Genomic DNA, 21,414 nt, shown 5'->3' with positions numbered 1-21,414 from the left:
AGCTTTTAATGTTCAATCTTCTTTTCTTTCATCAGAGAACAAATAAGTATAACAATCATGATGCAACTCTCATGCCTAAAATTCCAAGTAGAAAGCCAATTTTTTATTGTGTAAAATTACCACATATTAGCATAGTACACTCTTGAAATCAATTTGGAAAACCCAATGCATAAAATGGTTTCCTATCACTTAAATTAAAAACCAAAAAATTCCATGGCAGAAAATTGCAGCTGTTCACTGGTTTTCCTGTTCAATTAATCTGATATTCATAATTTCCCAGGCTTCAATCATTTGCTGAGGGTGTGTTAAGGCCGAGAAGAAAATGGAAGCTTTCCTGGCTCCACTTGGGGCTCTATAATTTTCCCTTCAAACACCAGTTGTGGCCTCAGCCCCCTAAACTGACTAAGAGTACATTAGATCAAAATGAGTTTCCTCTCTTTGCTTCTCTATTCTCAGAGAAAGTCAGCCTCTAAAATAATCGGAGGAGGTGAGTGGAGTCTTTTGAGATTAAATGCTTAAAACACATTGCCCCACTCATTTGAAGAGCCACTTTCAGATTTCAGTTCTCCATTTCAACCTGGAATTTTAAAGGAATAATTGTTATGGGTTCCAAAAATGGAGCCAGACATCAGCCAGAATGCATGTGTCATTGTTCTACCACCAGGCAAAAGACTCAGCTCCCTGAACACGATGGGTTTCCTAATAGTTCATCTCAAAAAATGATGCACAGAAGGGAGCCTGAGCCCCTTCTGCGGGGAGGGGCAAGGACCATCTGAAAAGGACCACCTGACCCACTCTGCAGCCTTACCTAGAGGGAACCATCCCTCCGAGTCTCTTCATCTATATGCAAGAAATTGCCTAGATGAGGGAAATGAGAGCAGATCCTCCACACCCACCCTGAAAGAGATGGAGACATTATTTCTGCCCACTTCGTCAGACTCACCTGTGTATGGCTGGAGATCAACCAGACACTTTATTTCCCTCTAGTCCCCTGTCTCCCTCAATAGCCCTGACCCAGCTGTCTGTCCAGTGCCACCTTCACAGTCTTCATATGGAGTCATCCTTCTGCCCAGGAGCTTACTGGGAACCCTCCAGATCCACACCAAGGCTGCCCCTACAGATTGCTTCATCAGCTGCTCCCTCCACCTGGCTTGAACTTCACACCTCCAGCCTCGCCCCTTTGGCCACTCTGCCTCGTTCAAGCAGCCTGTAGCCCCCTTATGTGTGGTTCCCCCTCCATGAGCTTATGCTATCTCCTCTAAATGGCAATTTTCTCCTTCAATACCTGCTTCTTCAAATTGGTTTACAATCTAGTTCCTTCAGAAATTCCTCCATTTTTGTCCTCTGCTATATCTAAATTAAACAAATACATGTAATAAATAGACATATTATATGTCATATACCTGTTACATATAACATATGTAATATACACTGAAGCTACAGAAAATGCATCTAAATATCTGAATCCTATTAAATAGCAACTTTAAAGAAAAAACTCAATGCCCTAAATGACTCCCATTTACAAATTCTGGGGCCTCTTACAACTCTTTCACATATTTTACATATAAGAACAACTTGTTATTTATCTTGGTAAATTATATTTTTTTCACTTTATTTTTTATTGTCGTTTCTACATCTCTACAAAGTCCTCCTCTGTGCAAAATATTTTGGCATCATCATATCATAATCTTCCCAAATTGTCTCCTTTTTGCTCTCAATGACCATCAATTAGTATCTGCTGAATTAAGTCATGTTTAAAGAGATAACAGAAAACAAAGTATGATCACACCCAGCTATATTTCATGTTAGAAGGGATTTCTGAAGTCTTCAAGACCCAAAGAGTACAATTACAGATGTGGATGGGAGGTGATGGAGATATCTGGAAAAGGAGATCAGAAAGTGAAGGAGGCATATGTTAGGGTCTGGCATGTGACCTGACTGCATATTACCAGGTGAAGGGAGGAAGATCTAGCACTGCCCACAGCTGGCTGGCAGCAGTGGCCCACTGGCAAAAGAAATTGCCCTTTCTTCAATCACAGACCAATGTCAAAGGGACCAACTGTGTCTCTGCTCAGGGTTCTCTGACCAGGGGTATTTGATGAAGGCAGGGCTGTCAGCTCTTAAAGTTGGCTCTAGGCTGGTTAGCTGGAGCTTCACAAAGTGTTAGAAAGAGTGATGGATTCACACAAGGTAAACCTTAAGAAAGTTATTATTTTCCTTTCTGCAAAGTTTCCTCCTTTTCCAATCTCCACCCCAATATCCCCACATGCTCCAGTTCTCCATAGTCCCATCTCATAATGGGATTTTAATGTCAACAGGCCATATTTCCCCAGATCTGTTAGGAAAGATGCCTGGATGAAATATTTAGCCATAAGCAACACATCTCTAACAATGGCATTTCAGGCATTTTGATGAGAGAGATATCTATAAGCAACTATTAACATTACGTTGGTACAAAAGTAATTGCTGTTTTTGCCATTAAAAGCAATAGCAAAAATCGTCTTCATGGATTCTGCCAGATCACCCTATGAGTGCCTTTGAGTCACCAACAAATTAAAAATATAGTACCTGGGATGTGTTAGGTCAAACCATCTGGTAACACAACAGGTTGTATATGTTCACTCATTTCAAAGTGGACACAAACATTCTTCCTCTTTAGGCGAGAGATTTGACCATTTGCCCTTGGCTGCTTCTGTTTTTTTAAAGCTCCTTTATTTTCCCTTGAAATCCAGAGACATTGATTTCTGTGTCCATAGTAAGCTTCTCTCTTTCCTATTTTGTAGTAAAAGTGTTACCGGAAGGTTTAACATAGAGGTATTTTCACAATTACAATTGATTCTTCCTCATATTCCAGAAATAGACGTGACTTGTCATCCCTTCTGATCACTGTCTTCGCATGCAGAATGTAAGGCTCTTTCCTAAAGAGCCTGAGAACTTTCTTCAGCAGTTGTTGCGTAGTTACAGAAAGTGATAGGGAAGTGTGTGGCCCACAGTATCGGGCCCCAGTGCCAAATAAGCGATGAGCGCTCAGTTCCTGGCATCTCTGTCCTAAAGCTTGGGCACTTGCAGGGCTAACGTAGAATGGGACTTGGGAAGAAGGCTGGTAGCACAGTGCTGCTCAAATTTTTGCATGCAGAAGAAATACAGATTTATTGACCTCACCACTAGAGATGTTGAGTCAGTAGCTGGGACTGCAGGCACATGCCACCATGCCTGGCTAATCTGTAAAACTTTTTTGTTGAGACAGGGCCTCACTACTTTGCCCAAGCTTGTCTCAAACTCCTGGCCTCAAGCGATTCTCCTGCCTCAGCCTCCCAAAGTGCTAGGATTATAGGTGTGAACCACCTCACCCAGCCTTCATTTTTAAATAAACATAATTCATCCAACCTCCAGGATTGTTATGAGGCATAAAAATAAAAATATATAAATTTAGCCAATGACTACTACAAATAATATTATTATTTGAAATATTGCTTTTTATCCAGCTGTGATCTGGAAAGTCTACATTTGTTCCAAGTTAGGATGCTATGAAGGCTACTTGAGAGATGTTGTCAGTGAAAGACCAGACGTTCTCTCCTCAGTGGCCCCTGTGCAAGTCAAAGGACAGATTTTACAGAAGTCTTTCTGAGAGACCCTTCCTTCTCCCTGAAGTTCCGTGATTTTTTTCCCCATTGAAAATACCTGAAAGATTTTGGCATGCTTTTCTTCATTTAAACATTTTTACCAAAAGCAAACTTTGCTGACTCAACCAACAGAGGACACTGAGAGGAAGTAGAAAGATACTGACTCGGGAGTCAGGAAACACATTCTAATGTCCTGGCCCTGCCACAGGGCAAATAAGTGCCTTGAGCAAGTCAGTTCACCTGGCTAGATTTCTGTTTCCTCACGTGAAAAACCAGTCGAACTAGCTATCACAGTTCATATGGTACTTAATTACACACAGGTGCTGTTCTCAGGGCATGACACATACAAACTCAAGCTCACAACAATTCTATGACCTAGAGAGCATTTTTCACCCCCACTTTATAGATGAAGAGACTGAGGCACAGAGAGGTTAAAATAGTCTTGTTCAAAATCATGTAACTAGTAAGTAGTGGAGATGAAATTTGCATCGAATCTATTCCAGCATCTACATTCTTAACCATGATGGTGTGCTGCCTTTCACGAAGGGGAGTTTAGATGGTACTAAAGTCCCTTTCAATGTTTACAGTCTATGGATCTGTGAGTTTAAAATAACCCCTAGAGTCTCAGATTCTACATTTTAGACCAGGGGAGCAAAGAGCTTATTAAAAAACCTGTAATTTATGACTCACACTACCATCTTATACCAGTACCAAAAAAAAAAACAAAAAAAAAAGTTCCAAGTGCTTTCACAGATGTGAGCATCTTAGGTTGTAATTGGATCTTGTGTATGTAGGGAAGGTAATAGTACCATGCACAAGGCCAGAAAAATGAGGCCCAGATTGGTCAGGACTTGACTATGTCACCCATTAAAACTAGAGATGAGTCTTACTTCTCTAGTAAGACCAGAGGTCTGTAGGCTGGTGCTCTGGGGTCCATCCAACCTGAGTCACACATTTTCCCTAGGACTTCCTCTTGGATTCTGCATAGACTTACTAAATTTTCAGGTGTGACAGAGAAAGGAGCCTTCCCCTCTAAGGTTCTCCTCTGTTTCCCCCTAGTCTAACCTCTCACACAGACACCAAGATGTCTGGCCTGATATTAAGGGAGTCAGCTCACACAACCCTTGAAAATTCAGATGAAAATATATGGGGTTTGCTGCAGAATGAGCTGCCCTGTCCTTCAACTCCATTTCAGGCCTTCTGAAGAGCCATCTGACCTTGCAGCCTCTGCCAGCTCTTTTCCTCCTCCTTCCTTCACTCTTACAGGTGACTTCTGCCCTACACTGGGAGAAAAAAAAAAAAAAACAAAACTGCTCTCTCAAACATCACCTGGAACTTCCAGTTCCAAGAACCAGCTGCTTGTTCCCTGGACACACCTGGTGCTTTCCCACCCAAGCTTCTGCTCACATACTTTCCTCCCTCTGGAATAGGCTTCTCACCATCTTGCCTTCAAATCGTATGCTTATTTACAGGCTTATCTCATATGTCACCTCTTCCAGGAAGCCTCTCCTACTCCTTCCAATCAGATGTTATCTACGTTTCTTTGACCACTCACAGTACCTTTCTTGTACCTTTCTCATGGCATGCTCAAGTTCTGCTTTTTCCTGCTGTTGAGCTTATACTTTCTTATCTCCCATCAGCTTCTTCACACTCAGACTGCTTTTTACTCTTCGGCAGTGCTGAGAGCAGTGCCTGGCACTGACAAATATCTCCTTGACCTTCAATTAATCTTCAATGAATCTTTTACTCTGTCAGATTCACTTTGTGAGAATATATAGCAAAGAAACAAGATCATTAGACTCTAGTATCTTTCCCAAATTTCACCAATTGTTGCAGGAGGTGGGGGGGGTAACTGTTTTAAATAAATTTCTGACTGACAGAGCTCATCCCAGAGGCAAGAACATCTTTTCTGTAACTGCCATGTAGCCTGTCTCCAAAGAGGTTTCCAAGTGTGAACACGTCAGTCCGAGACTCTGTTAATTGGATCTTCAGCTGCTCAGGGTCCTCACTGCACAGCTGCTGTTTTATTCCAGAAATGGAGAGCTGGGGATGAGGAAGCACAGGAGACGGCCTTAGGAAAATCCTCGCTCTTCCAGAGCGCTCCATTTTCACTTCTGCTGGTCCTCACCAAGGGAGTGTGGGATCAAGAGACCAAGGAAAGGCCAACTGATGTGTTTCATTCTTTTTCCCCTTCCGCTTTAACATATTAGAGGAGTGTTATTTGGGATTTTGACATTTACCAAGAGTTTAAGGTTAAATTATTCTGGTGGAAAAGAAAAATGCCAATCCTTTTCTCTCTAAAGACAGCAAAACTGGTTAGCATGAAAATGCTCCCAGGATGTTCAAGTCTTTTGGCGTTTCTCCTTGGCAATAACTCTTTATGAACACCCCTCTGTGAAGTAGCTCAAAACACTGCAACTGGTGTCTGAGTGTTTTTCAAATAGGCATATGGATCTGGAGAACTGGAGCTAGAAGACGCCATCTACGAACCAGTGCTTTAGAGATGAGGTTCAGTGGAGAAGACAGCCTGGGTTGCCCAAGCTTCCCCCATTGCCCGCAACAAGGCAAACACGGGCACCTTTGGGACTTAAGACGTGATCTGCCAGCACAAGGGTGTCCATTGTTCACTTGGCCAAATCAGGGGCTTTGGAATGGTTAAGAAAAAAGGCAAAGGGGCCCTCCTTCTCCATCACACAGCAGTATATCTGAACTTTTTAAAAAGTATATCCCCCCACCTTGGAGTCTTTTTAGCCTTTTTTCTAATTGCTCCCCCTTGACGTTGTAACGCCACAGATATATTGTTTAAATATCTGTTTATGTACTGTGACCCTTTGAAAGGCTACAAGCCATTGTCATGCCTCAGAGTTTTGGTTCCTCAAACACTGATATTTGTACCCCTTCCCAACTCAGAGGTGGGAGGGGCGATATCCCTCCATGAAGAATGTATGTTGCCGGCCCACCCAGAGGGTTGACAGGACACTTCCTGACCACCACCCAGGGTTTATTTTCATCTTTTCTCTCACTCCCCTTCAGATTTGGTAGGAGCCTGTACCTTGTAGAGCACAGAGCTAGAAGGCCCAGGGTGAGCAGGTGGCTGCTCTATGGAATGCCATGGCAACATGAGAGAATCAGGGCAGAGAGACTGACAAAAGTCTCAGAGAAACGGTGTGTTTCATGCAGTGAAATATTAGGTTTTACAGTAGTAAGTGTTGAGCTAATAATTATTATAAGACATAGATTTAATAGGTAAAATTTTCAGCAATAAGCTTATCCAAGGAACAGCATTACAAGAGTTCAGAAATTAGATATTCCATTGCCCCTTTTACCAGCAAAAGGGTATGAAATTGGATTTTTCCTTCAATCTAATTCGCTTTTCCAATATTATAATTAACTTGACAAATAGATCTCAACTTCTGCACCTTCCCTTTTGCCTGAACACTTTATAGGCACAACATAATGATTCTAGTTATTAGCTCACTTTAGGCTAAAAATAAGAGGACTAACAATACATTAACATTTCCATTATCAATCAGAAACTGGTAGGTCAGCTCCTTGAATGATATGTTGCTCAGCACATTAAATCCTTGAACTCAGCAAAAATATATAAATACTTTTGCTCCTGAAGTTATGGTTTAAGAGAGTCATGGGGCAGGATAAATTGGAAATGAGGAGGACAATCAATTTGGATTGGTCTAAATGGAAGAATAATGGATTGCCATTTTTTTCCTTTACCTAGTATAGAAACTGAGTGCCCGTGCTATCGGTTTGGTATCAAAGAGGAAGCAAAGAGTAACCAATCAAAAACAAACTTCTACTTGCTTTTGTGCTGGTACCATCTGCTGTACACACATCACCTTGTGACAGGGCCAGTGGACATCTACCAACTGATACCATTAAAGCAGAGTGAAGAACAAAGTATTCTCCTTTCACTTGGGCACCAGAGGACCTGGTTTTTGTGCTTAAAGCTAGTGCCAATGCTGAGTTTCAGTCACTGCAGATTCCACAGATTGATCATCCATCTCCTCCCACACATTCATTACTGCCAACATTTTGAAACTTCAATAGTGCCTCCAGGTAAATCTTCTCCATAACACTAGCTTAATAGTGTCTATAACAGGAGAGAGAATCTAAGAACTACAGGCTAAATCCAATCATGCCCATTTGTCTCCATCTTGTCTCTGGCTGTTTTCCCTACAAGGGCAGTGCTGAGTAGTTGCAACAAAAGCTGACTTTTTGAACTGCCAAACTGAAAAATAATTACTGTCTGGCTCTTTACAGAAAAAGTTTTCTGACTTTGGTAACATGGATTTTAAAAATAAATAAATAAAAAGAAAAAACAAAAATTAAAACCCTTTCCTTCTACAGTTTTCAGAGTTTTCTTAGATAGAATTGAGAGTTTAACATTATTTTAGAGCAAAATAATATATAATTGCTTTTCAACTCCTAGGAATGAAATTTGGAAAAATAAACTCAGAAATGTAGTAAAAGATTATTGATAATGATATGGATTGTATATTGGCCATCTGCTACTTTTATGAAAAAGTCATATTAAATTTTCTCTTCAAACAATGACTATGGATGTTCATTACAGAAGAAGCTGGCATTTCTCCAAAGCACAGTTTTCTTAAGCAAGGAAGCATATATTCAAGAAATTAACTTAGGCCAGGCGTGGTGGCTCACGCCGGTAATCCCAGCACTTTGGAAGGCCAAGGCGGGCAGATCACGAGGTCAGGAGATCGAGACCATCCTGGCTAACACGGTGAAACCCCGTCTCTACTAAAAATACAAAAAAATTAGCCGGGCATGATGGCAGGCGCCTGTAGTCCCAGCTACTTGGGAGACTGAGGCAGGAGAATGGTGTGAACCCAGGAGGCAGAGCTTGCAGTGAGCTGAGATCGCATCACTGCACTCCAGCCTGGGTGACAAGAGCGAGACTCCATCTCAAAAAAAAAAAACTAAGAAATGGACATAAAATAGAATTTTCTTACATGTATATAAATTTAACACTAATATCTCAAATGACCTCTTAAAGAATATTAAGACAAAAAATGTAATTAGTGCTATGTAGTGCCTGAATATGATATTAGTTAAGGAGAATAAGGAGAACCAGAAAACAGAGAACATGAATATGGCAATTAGTGATTGCTCTCACCCATATAATAGTATGTTTGTATCTAAATTTTTAAAATATATCTGGCCAGGTGCTGTGGCTCACGCCTATAATCCCAGCACTTTGGGAGGCCGAGACGGGTGGATTGCTTGAGGCCAGGAGTTCGAGACCAGCCTGGCCATCATGGCAAAACCCCGTCTCTACTAAAAACACAAAAATTAGCCATGCCAAAGTGGCACATGCCTGTAATCCCAACTACTCAGGAGGCTGAGGCACGAGAATCGCTTGAATACAGGAGGCAGAGATTGCAGTAAGCCATGATCACGCCATGCACTCCAGCCTGGGCAACAGAGTCAGACTCTGCCTCAAAACAAACTAAATTTTAGAAATACATCAACATATCCAATCTACTAATCTTTATTAAATATCTACTATCAAATATGTTAATGATATTAACTATAAGTAAGTATATAAAATTTCTACTATATAGTACTGAGAAATAAAGCTGTAAAAGGCATAGCCTCTGCTCTCAGAGAACTTAAAATCTATTAGGGATACTAAGATTTGCAAATAGACTCCTTAAATTCTGTTTTACATAAATTTTTAAATTTCAATACATTATTGAACATATAGAAGTAAGAAAACCTTCATGCTCAATTTAGACAATTATTTGATTATTATAACTCAAACAGCATGAAAAAAGCCAACTGCGTGCACCTCCCAAAAAAATTATTTTCCCTTCCCAGGTATCACAGTGACTGAAATTCTACTGATGCTAGTCATCCCTTTAGGTTAAACACTGCCCCAATTTCCTTCTAATACCAATGGGTCATTATTTAGATTTTCCTAGGCATATTTAACTGCTGGTATTTTAAATATAAGAATAACTTAAATAAATTGCTATAATACATTACTTCTATTTTTCTAGTAATTTTAGACCAGCCTGCCCAACACGGAGAAACTCTGTCTTTACTAAAAATACAAAATTACCTGGGCGTGGTGGCGCATGCCTGTAATCCCAGCTACTCAGGAGGCTGAGGCAGGAGAATTGCTTGAACCAGGGAGACAGAGGGTGCGGTGAGCTGAGATCACGCCATTGCACTCCAGCCTGGGCAACAAGAGCGAAACTCTATCTCAAAAGAAAAAAAAAAAAAGAATTACTCCAAGATGATTTAACATGTTGTCATATTATTTACCTGTTAGATCACTTTCCACCATAAGAAATAGTACCCCTCCCCCATGAAGGCATGAGGAATTTGGTGTGAGGGAACACTGATTGGGAACCATTAAACAAAGAAGGGGGGAAATCCCACAAGATAAGCTTAAACCCGTCACAATCTATCAAGACTGGGCATGTGTAAGGAGTTAACGTTTCCAAGAAAATCAAGAGTCAACAACACAGAGAAGGTGGTCTTCTCAATTACAGTCACACTCCTAAAAATCAATCACAGTCAATAGTCACATCGAAGTGAGATGATGGTAATAAAGGGAAAGAGAAAAAAGAGATATTTCCCATAAATTCTGCGTTATTGATGATTGACCACACAGAGGCTAATGTTCACAATAAGAATGAGCATTTATAAACTCATGTGTTAAAGCCCCGTTACATTCTAATGCAAAAATAACCTTTTGTTAACTTGAGATTTTTATGTCTTGATCACAGGGAAAGCCACATGCAATTATTTACTTTCTATTTTGTTTGGTATAGTTATGCATAGTTGACCTAATACATGTCATAATACATAAATATCTTGCTGTGATTGCTTTTCTTTTCTGTCTTTCTTTGTGTGTGTTTGTGTTTTGTTGTATGAAATTTGGTCACATGTAAAGATTCATGTAACTATCATGTAGCTATCATGTAGCTACCACAATCAAGATACAGAACTAATCCATCACTACAAATAATTACCCATTTACCCCTTTATAGTCACACCATGTCCCTAACACCTGACAACCACTGATCTTGTCTCCATTTCTATAATTTTGTCATTTTGAGAATGTTCTATAAATGGAATCAAGAAGTACATAAATTGGAATCATACAGTATGTATCTTTTGAAGTCATCTTTTTTTTAAATACATATGTGGCTCATATACATACAATAACATACATATGTTTAATTGGTATATTCTTGCCTCAAATTTTATAAACATGTTTTAAGTTTAATTTGATCCAATCTGTAAGACATTAGAGACAGCCCTGGGGGTAAGTTTGCCAGAATGCAAACTGAAGGGTGAATCATTTCATGACGACAGCATAGCTCTGTGTGTTTAAAAGGGCTCAATAGTTCTTAGACCTGAATTCCATCTTGAAGCTCAAAAGTAGTTAACATTAGAGTATTCTGGAGCAAATCTCTGCAGCTTCAAACTCTGTCTTTGGGAGGTGTCACTGAAGAGAACACACAATGGGAAGAAAGGCAGCTTTGCTCTCCAGCTGCCACGTCCACCTTGCCTTCACTCTGGTTCTCTAGCAACAGAGAAACCCCAGGAGGGATTTTGCTAGGCAAGATGAAGTTAAAGAGTTAATGACTCCTATCCAGACCATAAATTAACCTGTATTTTTAAAAATCCGAAGGAAGAGGTGTTCCACAGGACTAATGAACACGTATATCTAAAAATAACTCCTTGTTTAATTAACAGCACACTTCACAGTCACTCTAATTAAAACTGCTGGCCAGACTGAGGATAATCATCCACATCTTTCACAGGCATCATAAAGTTCAATGAAATCATTTGAGCTTTATGGGGAAATAACATGTAGGCTACTGTGGAGAAGGGTATCAGAGGGGGATATTAACTTCATTTAAGCAAGGAAGAAGCAGTAGACAGGAAGTCAAGCTGTGCAAAAGGTCAGGTGAGAAAGGGAGGGACCAAGGACAGAACCAGAGTGGCAAAAAGCTAATCTCCAGTTCCAAGTAATTTCTACAGTTGATCTATGAAGTGAGGAGGGCCCCCACCCCCTACCCACAACAGACAGTAACCACCTCTGCCTTTGGTAGGCTAAGCCTGGAGGAAGAGCAGTCAGCTGTCTGAAATGGAAGGATTTCAGGACCTTACTGTAAATAACAACAGCCAACACACACTGACCACTAATTTTGTGCCAGGAATTGCTAACACTTATTATTTTATGTATTACCATAAACTATCTTACAGATGATAAAACTAAAGCTTATAAAAGTTTAGTTACGGCCAGGCGCGATGGCTCACGCCTGTAATCCCAGCACTTTGGAAGGCCAAGGTGGGCGGATCACATGAGGCCAGGAGTTCGAGATCAGCCTGGTCAACAGGGGGAAAGCCCGTCTCTACTAAAAATACAAAAATCAGCAAGGCGTGGTGGTGCACGCTTGTAATCTCAGCTACTTGGGAGACTGAGGCATGGGATTCACCTGAACTCGGTAGGTGGAGGTTGCAGTGAGCCAAGATCGTGTCAATGCACTCCAGCCTGGGTGACAGAGCGAGACCCTGGCTCAAAAAAAACAAAAACAAAAACAAAAGTTAAGTTACCTGCCCAAGGCCCCAGAGCAAGTCAGCAGAGAAGTCAAAAAAACAGACCTAGGCAGACTGAGACACCATGCTGTCTCACTGAACAGGGTCAAAACCTACTTCACAGGACTGCTGTGACAGCTCAAGAGAACCTGACACCTGCTAGGTGCTTAGTATATATTCCCCAACAATCTCCCCCAATGGCCTGTATCAGACCTAACGAAATCTACCAGTGAAATCTTTTCTCTTTGAGTAAGCTTTGTGTCTCTAGGAGTACTCTGAAAAATAAATAAGCCAACAAAAATACAGGCAGAGCATTTTGTATGCATATAATATTCCTGGAAAATTCTATCAGATTTGAAGATTGAAAAATGGAACAATAGGCTGATACATTCTAAGAGTAGTTCCATTCTGAGAAAGCTAAAATGTTAGAAAATATACCTCCTCTCATGGACCTGGCCTTTGATGATTTGTTTCCTGCATTTGACATATACTCTTTAAGTTTCCAGTTTAAATCTCAGTGAACGACTGAACGAGACTAACAAATATTGCACTGAGTGACATCAAACTTTATAACATTGATATTAGCTCCTTTCTCACCTCCATTCATTTTTATAACATTTGAAGTAGAAAAAGCAAAAGTCAGATACAGATGCAAACATTACCCAAATACTGACATACGAAAAGATGGTAATACTCCCAAGTCTACACTAGCAAATAGTACTACTGTGCGTCGGCTTGAAATGTCTGTTCGTCACCTTAACCCAGCATGAAAAAGGTAGTTAATGTACACTAATGCTTAATATATGGGGAATGTAAGAAAGTCACAGGCTACATTAAGCCACTCCACCAATTACTACCTTTTGGGATTTAAATTTGTTAGGTCACAAAAGTAAATGATTATAGGGTCCAGACAGGAATGCAAATAATATGGCAGCCTGGTACAAGGCGTGATGGGTGAGGATTGTGGTGAACGGGAGCAGCACATGCCTGTCTGGAGAGGACAGCTGCTATTCAGCTAGTGACTGCCATTAGGAAAGGTAGGACCCAAAGACACACACCATTTCTCGGCTTTTACATGAAATTTCCCAAGTAACTAATAATTTTTTAAAAAAAATTAAACATTGTGCCATTCAAAGAAAACACTTCTGAGGTTGAATCCAACCTGCAATCCAGGAATCTATACCCTCTGGGTAAAAGGCAGCAAAGAGTAAATTCTGATTGGCTGGAAAGAAAGTAAAGGGTCCAGGGAGTGGGAGCCTGAATAGGCAGAGTGGGCAGCGTCAGACACACAAGCACGAATGTGAGGATCTCCTCACTCAGTGTCTCCAAAGAGGGGCAGAGAAGGTGAGAGAAATAGAAGGTGAAGAGACAAAGGAAAGGGGCTTTGCTTTCTTCACATTGTGTAAATTGTTAGCAATAGCTGGGGATGTGGAAAGGAAAACACAGAGGGAAAAGGCCTGAGATGTGCGTGAGCATGTTCAATATTGTGAGACACAAGTAAAACGAGTGTGAGTAAGCACTCATTTTTACCACCCTTGGGTGGTGAGCTGACAGCAACCACAGTGGCCGATGCTTCTAGACATTATGTGCTGCGTGGTTTACAGGGATGATCACACATTTAATCTTGACAACAAAATCAAATAGTAATATTGTCCCCACTTTTAGATAAATAAACTGAGTGTTAGAGACATTAAGTATCTTGCCCAAGGCCATAAAACTGGTAGGTGGCAAAGAAGGCATTTAACCCTGGACTATCTCACTCCGGTGCTGAGTTCTTAACCAGTGTCCACTGTTGTGTCTCCGCTGAGCTTGATATGGGGCCACAAGTCTGAAAAGTGAAGGCCTTCTGAAATGTCATGGGTGCTCAACCTCCAGGAGTTTCAACTCTAGAGAGAGCTAAGGAAGCTCATGTTCTCCTTTTGCTGACAATGGCCTTCTATTATGGATGGCAGAGTAAGGTGGTGGTGAGAATGGTGGGCCAACATTTGTGTTCCATTAGCCTCCACTGCATTTTCTGTGCTGCATGTTAGCCAAGTCACCAAAGCTCTCTCTGAAGCTCTCCAGGATTCAGTTCCTTGGCTGTACAATGAGGACAATACTGCTTCAGCTGCCAAAGAAAGGAAGCCCCAAGAGGATTTCTCAAAGCCCCTCCCAGCACATTTGTTTTCAAAAAAGGTTTTCTATACAATGCCAGCATTGCTAGATTCTTTCAGCATTTTTCTCTTATTCTTGAATGTCCCAGAGAGTTCACTGAAGTGTTCCTGATTCTCAGGCTTATGATCAAGAGCCCCTAACCCAGTCTGTACACACCTCTAAATATGTGGGTTTTAGCTTTTCCCTCTTTTAATCAGAGCGATGGTAGAAAGTTTTACAGAGAAAATAAAATCCCAAGGTCCATGCCCTAAAGATGAAGGCTAACGATAAAGACACATATGTAAAACTGATTTTTAAAAGTTCCTTTTAAAATTTTTTGCTATCACACTAACCAACAGCAAAATATTCACTTAGCCATGCAATGTTTGGTGTAAGGGAATGAAATTTTCAGAGAAAATCACTCTTAAACCCTCACAACTAAAGACTTCAACGGTAACCAAGAATAGTGACAAACCTAAGTAAACCCCAAAATAGGGGAATTCTGATAAATGTATGTTGATGACAATTAGGATAACTAACTCTATCGTTTAATTAATATTAATTTATTGTGTTGTATTTAAGCTTGAGTTGAGTGAAAGGTGTTGAAGGCAATTGCACAAACCACTCTGAGTGCCTCATGCCAGCCCCATACGTGAAATGACTCAGGCTCACCTAATCTGCTTTGCATTTGGGAGACTTCATCCTGCAGGCACCTTTTTTCTACATACTTTGTTATAATACAAAGTTGTGCTGCTGAGTTTGGGAATGCATTACCCTGATTCTTGCTCTTCAAAAATCTGAGACATCTGGTATATTCAACCACATCAGCAGTTTTGGGGAGACAGATGTATTCAGCACTGCAATTTTAAAAGTGGCTTTAAGGAGCAGAGCCTCCCTTTGAGCCTCCATGCTCCTATGCCTGACAGATGCTAAGCTGCAGATGCTCATTCACAACAGCCCACACGTGCATCTCCACCTGAAGGATGATCTGAAGGCAGAGCCAACTCACCTCCAAAACTGGACTTACCATTTTTCCAACCAAACCTACTTCCCATTCTTTATCTTAGTGATCTCCAGCCCTAGCCACCCACTGGCCCAATCTGTAAACCTGAGAGTTATGTTCAAAGTCCCCCATCTCCCTCAATCCTCACATCCACCTACTTGTCATGACCAGTCAATTCTAGGCCAGAAAGCCCCCACCTGCCAGTGCATCAACAATGAACTGGCCTAGACTCTGAGCGCTTCAGAGGAGAAAGGGAGGAGCAAAGGGCCTGCTGTTCCCTCAGCCACATCTAAACAACCCAACCCAGTGCAGTAAGGTGCAAGGACAAGAAACTACAGAGGAGAGCATATAATGTGAAGCATGCCACTTCGAGTGAAGGTATCTCTAGCCTCTCTGAGGGCCATGACACTATAAGAGTAGGTTGAGCATAAGCCTAATACCCATCCATCAGGGAGCCCAAGCCCATGATGAGAAAGTCTGTCAGCCAGAGACGAAAAAACCTATCCCACAATAGGACCAAACCACAACCTGCAGACTCCCAAAAAGAAAGAGAAATGCTGAGCTGTTCTAATGGCAAAAGGAGACATTGACAAAATGTAAAAATAACAAGGAGAATAATAGTCGTAACTTAATTCCTGCCCACAAACAGCATCTGAATCTATGTGGCAATGCTACTCATGACTCATTCCCACAAGTCAAAGTTGGAGCCAAATGGGCAAAAGAAAAAAAAAAAATGACATCTGACGGGAAAGATGCTTGCAACGCAATTAATTTTGCGTAAAGAATGTATAATTTTCCAAGGATTTGACCTAAAGCATTAAGCCAGACCATAGATTGTTCTAATCAATTAGGCCTTCCTGCATCAGCACTTTTGCCTTGCAAACAACTGAAGCCATCATGCCCTCTAATCAGGAGGAAAAAGTCATACAGATTCATTTATTACCATTTGTGTTTATTATTTTTCCAGGGAAAAAAAACAGAACAACTCTAAAACAGATTTGAAGGTCTCTGTAGCTGAAAAGGATGTTGTCAGAAAATTATACCCATTTGAAGGGAGAAATAGTTAGATGCTACTTAGTGTTTGTCTTGGGGCTTTTTACCATTTTGAGATTTTAAAAAGTGAATTTTCCTATATGAGAAATGCCATTCAGAATTATCCAAGTCAAAAATGGAGTCTTCAATACTGTTCTACTATCTTAGATTTATCAAAACTACAGAAGTGTAAATGGTATAGCTAGAATGAGCTTGGATATAATATGTTCCATCCTTTTCAATCTCCCTATGGAAATGTAGCAACTTCTGTGATAGGATCTTTATAAATAATGATAATACTATTAATTGACTATTTACTGAATACTTAGTTTGTGCCAGGCACTATGCAAAGCTCCTTATATACTTTGTCTCATCCAATCATCACCAAATCCTATGATATCATCACAATTACTAAACCAGTTTCACGGATGACAAGACTAAGGCTACCAGTTAATGCATCTTCTATTGACTGCTTCGGTGGATGTGAAAATATAAGGGCCTGAAATAAAGACCCCAGCACAAAATCTTTAGAGAATTGCCTTAGTGCTATACCGAATGTAATAACAACCTTCAAGTTGCCATCTCTTAAGCCTGCAGAAAATATCTTTATTTCTAAAAAAGCTGGCCAGGTGCGGTGGCTCACGCCTGTAATCCCAGCACTTTGGGAGGCTGAGGCGGGTGGATTACGAGGTCAGGAGATCGAGACCATTCTGCCTAACATGGTGAAACCCCGTCTCTACTAAAAAGTACAAAAAAAAAAATTAGCCGGGCGTGGCGGTGCGCGCCTGTAGTCCCAGCTACTCGGGAGGCTGAAGCACAAGAATGGTGTGAACCCGGGAGGGGAGTTTGCAGTGAGCCGAGATGGTGCCCCTGCACTCCAGCCTGGGCAGCAAAGCAAGACTCCATCCCCCCAAAAAAATAAAAATAAAAATAAAAAATAAATTAAAAAAAAAACTGGCATCCAAATACTTTCGTAAGAAAATTATAATTCAGCATCTTATTCAGCATTTAGGTTACTTCATTACTTTTTAGACTCTTCAGAATGTAAAGATACAAATTTGACTAATGTTGTTTAATGTGTAGTATCAATTACGCTAGATATTTTGTGAGTTATTTTATTTATTTTTCACAAGATGATCATGAGATGCTTAGCATCTTTCATATTCCATAGGTATAAACCCAGAACAAAGAGATAGACAGCTGATAAGGGTTGCAACTGAGATTCAGAAGCAGGTTATCTAATTCCTAAAGGAGGGTAAGGGACTATGAGTCCAGTCAATTGGTTTGCAACTTTGGAAAAAATATTTTGTGACAAAAATATATTGAAACAAAGAGCCAAAGGGTAGACAGTTTATTGAAGGCTTTTAACTATTTGCTTGATTCCTGGATCCAGATGACAACACATAGTATGTTGTCATGGTCCCACATTTCTTTTGAAAATTTCAACATGGACCATATGAGAAGTAAACCCCTATAACTGGAAACCCAGTGCTCTTGCCTTCTGCAACATGGAGTCATCTGCTCCTTGTTTCCATCCAAATCAGCATCGGAAGCCATAGAAAATGGGCCTCACATTTAAAGCAAAGAAAAAAGAAAAGTGGGAAATCACACAAATGGGAACACTCACAATTCTGCTGATCGTTTTTTAATCTGTGATTGTGCCCAACACTATTACCGTGTATTTATAATTGAGCCAATGAAGTCAGTAATGCTGGATGACTTACATTCTTGACTATTTGTGGCAACTATATTCAGCATTCTGCACTTCTAATGGCAGTAGCAGCAAATACTCAGAAATGTATGGCATGAATGTATTCACTAGTATCTTCCCATTCTGAATCCCCTGAATTGCTCTCCCAGTTTCAAAAAAGTGTCCCTGAACCCTAAATAATAGGCGAACCATGCAATGCAAATCAATAGATTTTTCATGTGAAATAATTGTTTCTCTCTGGGAGATTCCCATTAGTCCCAGAAGGAAAAATATTTTGATTGACCTCAAGGAACACAGCAGATGTGGATAAGCTGTGTGTGCTTCTGACCTTATCAGAAGAAAACCAGGCCTTGAAAACCACAGAGGAACACCCTGGACATGTGCATATTGGCTGTGGGAAACCAAATGGCTGGTCAAGTGTGTGTTCTCCTTCAAAACCAACCAAACCAATACATGCAGACTGTGCAAGGGAAAGAAGAAAAAAGGGTGTGAAAGGGTGTGCGAATTAACAACATTTATTTATGTTTAAAGCAGTCTCAGGAAATAATAATATCAAGGGAAAAAATGGAATGTTGTGAGCATCTGGGAATCTTTGACCCATTAGTAAAAAGATTTTCTACATAAAATTCTGGAAACCGAGTTGCTTAAGCCCCTGGGTACAGAGGAGAAGTTTACTCTGTTACCTTTGAATGCCACATTTCCTGCTCAGTTTGGGAGTTATATGGCCAAATAAGATCACAAGAAGAGGGTGAAAAATCAGCAAAATTCATTTTTCATGGAGAGTTCTAACCCAGGGGAACAGGTTAAAATTACTTGAGAGAGAGAAGGAAGAAAGGGAGGAAGAATTTAGGGGATACTCGGAGAAGTCTTTACTTTGAAATGGGAGGAGTTCTTAGTTCCACTAAAATCACTTTCTAGCATCAATAAGGCCAGATCAGCCTGGGGTGGGAGCAATTCCTTGTCCCCCGCCATGAACTAGAAGAAATAGAGCACATTACTAGTATAAAGGAATCTCAGGTCACTGCTCCCTGACATTTCTGAGAAAGCAGCACACTACTGGGCAAAGCACAGTAAGGAGTATTTGTGAGGTAAGTTTTTACAATCTAAGGTTTAAATTATACCTATTGTGCATCAAAACCAGTGCGCTATTGGACAAATGGAACAGACGCAGGAAACTAAAGACAAGCCTCAATTCATATGCAAGGAGAGGACTCAGAGGAAACCCAGGGATGCCACCCAAAAACCCACAGCAGTTGTGGCCTAGGGGGAAATTTTAATAATCAATGTTCCTCTTATAAACTTCTCATAAATTGGTTAAAGGCCTAGAATAATTTTCATTTATTCATTTATTCAACCAGTATTTAAGTCAAGCCTCCAATGTGCTGAGTCAGTGTAGCTAAATCATTGCATACGAAGTGGAGAGTGGATAGGTGGGCTGGACTGATAGACAGGAGCCAGATTAGGGTGGAAGCCTGATGGCTGGGGAGCCAAATTTGGCAGAAAGGAGAATTTTGCTGACCAGCACAGTGTTTATTACAACTTTGCTCTTGAACGCCTCCAAACAAATCGTGCACATTTTTCCAGCAAGCACAGGGCATACCATTCCGAATTCCCTTACATTGAGGCAGTTAACAAATGTATGTTATCTGGCTGGCCTTTGGCATCATAAGCATTTGTGTTTATGATCTCTGAGCCAGGTAATGGCCAAGGGAAATACTACCTTCCCTTACAGGTCTATTGCAAACACATGAGGATGTTTTGAGTCATCCAATGACTGGCAGGTACTACTGGAAGTTGTGACCCAGAACCAAGGAAGCTCAACATCCTGCAACATCTGGGAAAGCTCCTCATAGGGAAGATTTGCCTGTCCCCCAAATGCTTGAAGCACCTCCTTTGAGAAACACTGGGCCAAGTAATGTCATGGTACAAAATTTGCACTTTAAATCTTAATATTTATTGTCCGATTGATAATACTAGTATTATCAATTCAAGTAGAGTCCTACTTCAATTGTTAACATTTCTAAATTATGAACAAGAGAACACAGATTTAAAAAAGAATTCAGAAGAGAATCTTGATTTGTAACCGATGCTGAGAGAGAGACAACATGTTTTACTATATTTTATAAGGAGGCAATATTTTCTTCCCTGAAATAGTAGCAGTATCTGGCTTCAAAATAGAGTCTCTGTAAAAACAAGATGTTCCCTCCACTGTGATTTCATACAAGCACCTAATTAGAGAAACCACAGGGAAAGCTAACCAAAACCATCTTAAAGGGGTTTAACTTTTAAATGTGAAATTTCTGGTATTACCTTCCTTTGGATGGTAGGAAATGCTATAGGGATGCAAGGGGCTGCTTATTGCACACATCAAGAACCAGAACTATGCCATGGAAATGTTTCTGGCTGGCCTCGCAGGACACAGACCACAATGGGGTGGTTCAGCACCACACATGTTGACACACTTACTCTTTCTTTCTGTTTTCTATTCTGGTGTAATGTCCAGGAAAAGAACTTATAAAGCTATAGGCAACTTCAAAGAGTGTGTAGAAAAGGACAGAGGATGTGTTTCCCGGGATTCAATGCCAATTTGCTGGTACTTTATAGGGTTTTGACTCCACAGATATTGATGAGGAAAGGCCTGCTCCCCCAAGGATGATCCTGGGAAATTACTACCCAGGAGTGCACCCCGGGTGAAATGCATAATGGCAGATGATAATTCTGTGGTCAAACCATTACTTCGGTGTTTAAGCAGATCAAATCGATGAGAAAATGAGCCAGAGATGGGTCTTCACATAATAACAATCATTAAAGAGGGGCAAGGGGGCATTCTTCCATTGCAAAAGAGGAAGGTTCCTGTTAGGTTTTCTGATGAAAGCAAAAAAACCTTAATTGCTATTTCGCCTGCCTCTGCTTTCCTTACTGTCAACCTTCTTGAAAACTGAGCCCACTCTTGATGCCCCCATTCCCTTACTCCCACTCTCATCAGTTAGGCTGGTAAGAGGATTCTCCCATCACATTCACTAGGGAGCCATCCTCCAACCCAACAGCCTCTTCCATTCTCACTGTCCCTACTGCATTTTCTCAAAATCATTCATTCCTTCACTGATTTTTTATTAAGAAACCACTGCATGCACCATTACTCCAGACCTGAGTGGAAATGGCAGTGAGCAAGAGTCCCTGCTCTCCTGGACCTTAGAGTCTAATGTGGCAGAGGGAGTGAGGGGAAAAAATGAGTTGGATCATTTCAACTAGCAAAAAAATGCTACAAAGAAAATCAAATTGGCACAGTAACCAGGAAGCAGGGTATGAAGGAAAAA

At 40.7% G+C, this 21,414-nt stretch overlaps 2 long non-coding RNA genes across 3 annotated transcripts in view; one reads left to right on the top strand and one right to left on the bottom strand.

Annotated features, from left to right (window-relative positions):
• LOC119627238 (uncharacterized) overlaps window positions 1–21,414 on the top strand; it is an 85,181-nt gene that overhangs the window by 1,909 nt on the left and 61,858 nt on the right. The window lies entirely within an intron of this gene.
• LOC103220231 (uncharacterized) overlaps window positions 1–21,414 on the bottom strand; it is a 98,144-nt gene that overhangs the window by 60,816 nt on the left and 15,914 nt on the right. For both annotated transcript variants that reach the window (XR_005243336.2, XR_492304.3), the window contains exon 3: window positions 9,724–9,862. This is a non-coding gene — a long non-coding RNA (uncharacterized lncRNA). The remainder of the gene's footprint in view (window positions 1–9,723; window positions 9,863–21,414) is intronic.

This window comes from Chlorocebus sabaeus, chromosome 14 (genome assembly GCF_047675955.1).
Source record: "Chlorocebus sabaeus isolate Y175 chromosome 14, mChlSab1.0.hap1, whole genome shotgun sequence".
Classification (NCBI taxonomy): domain Eukaryota; kingdom Metazoa; phylum Chordata; class Mammalia; order Primates; family Cercopithecidae; genus Chlorocebus; species Chlorocebus sabaeus.
Note: the sequence above shows the minus strand (reverse complement) of the source record. Positions and strands in the feature narration are given on the sequence as shown.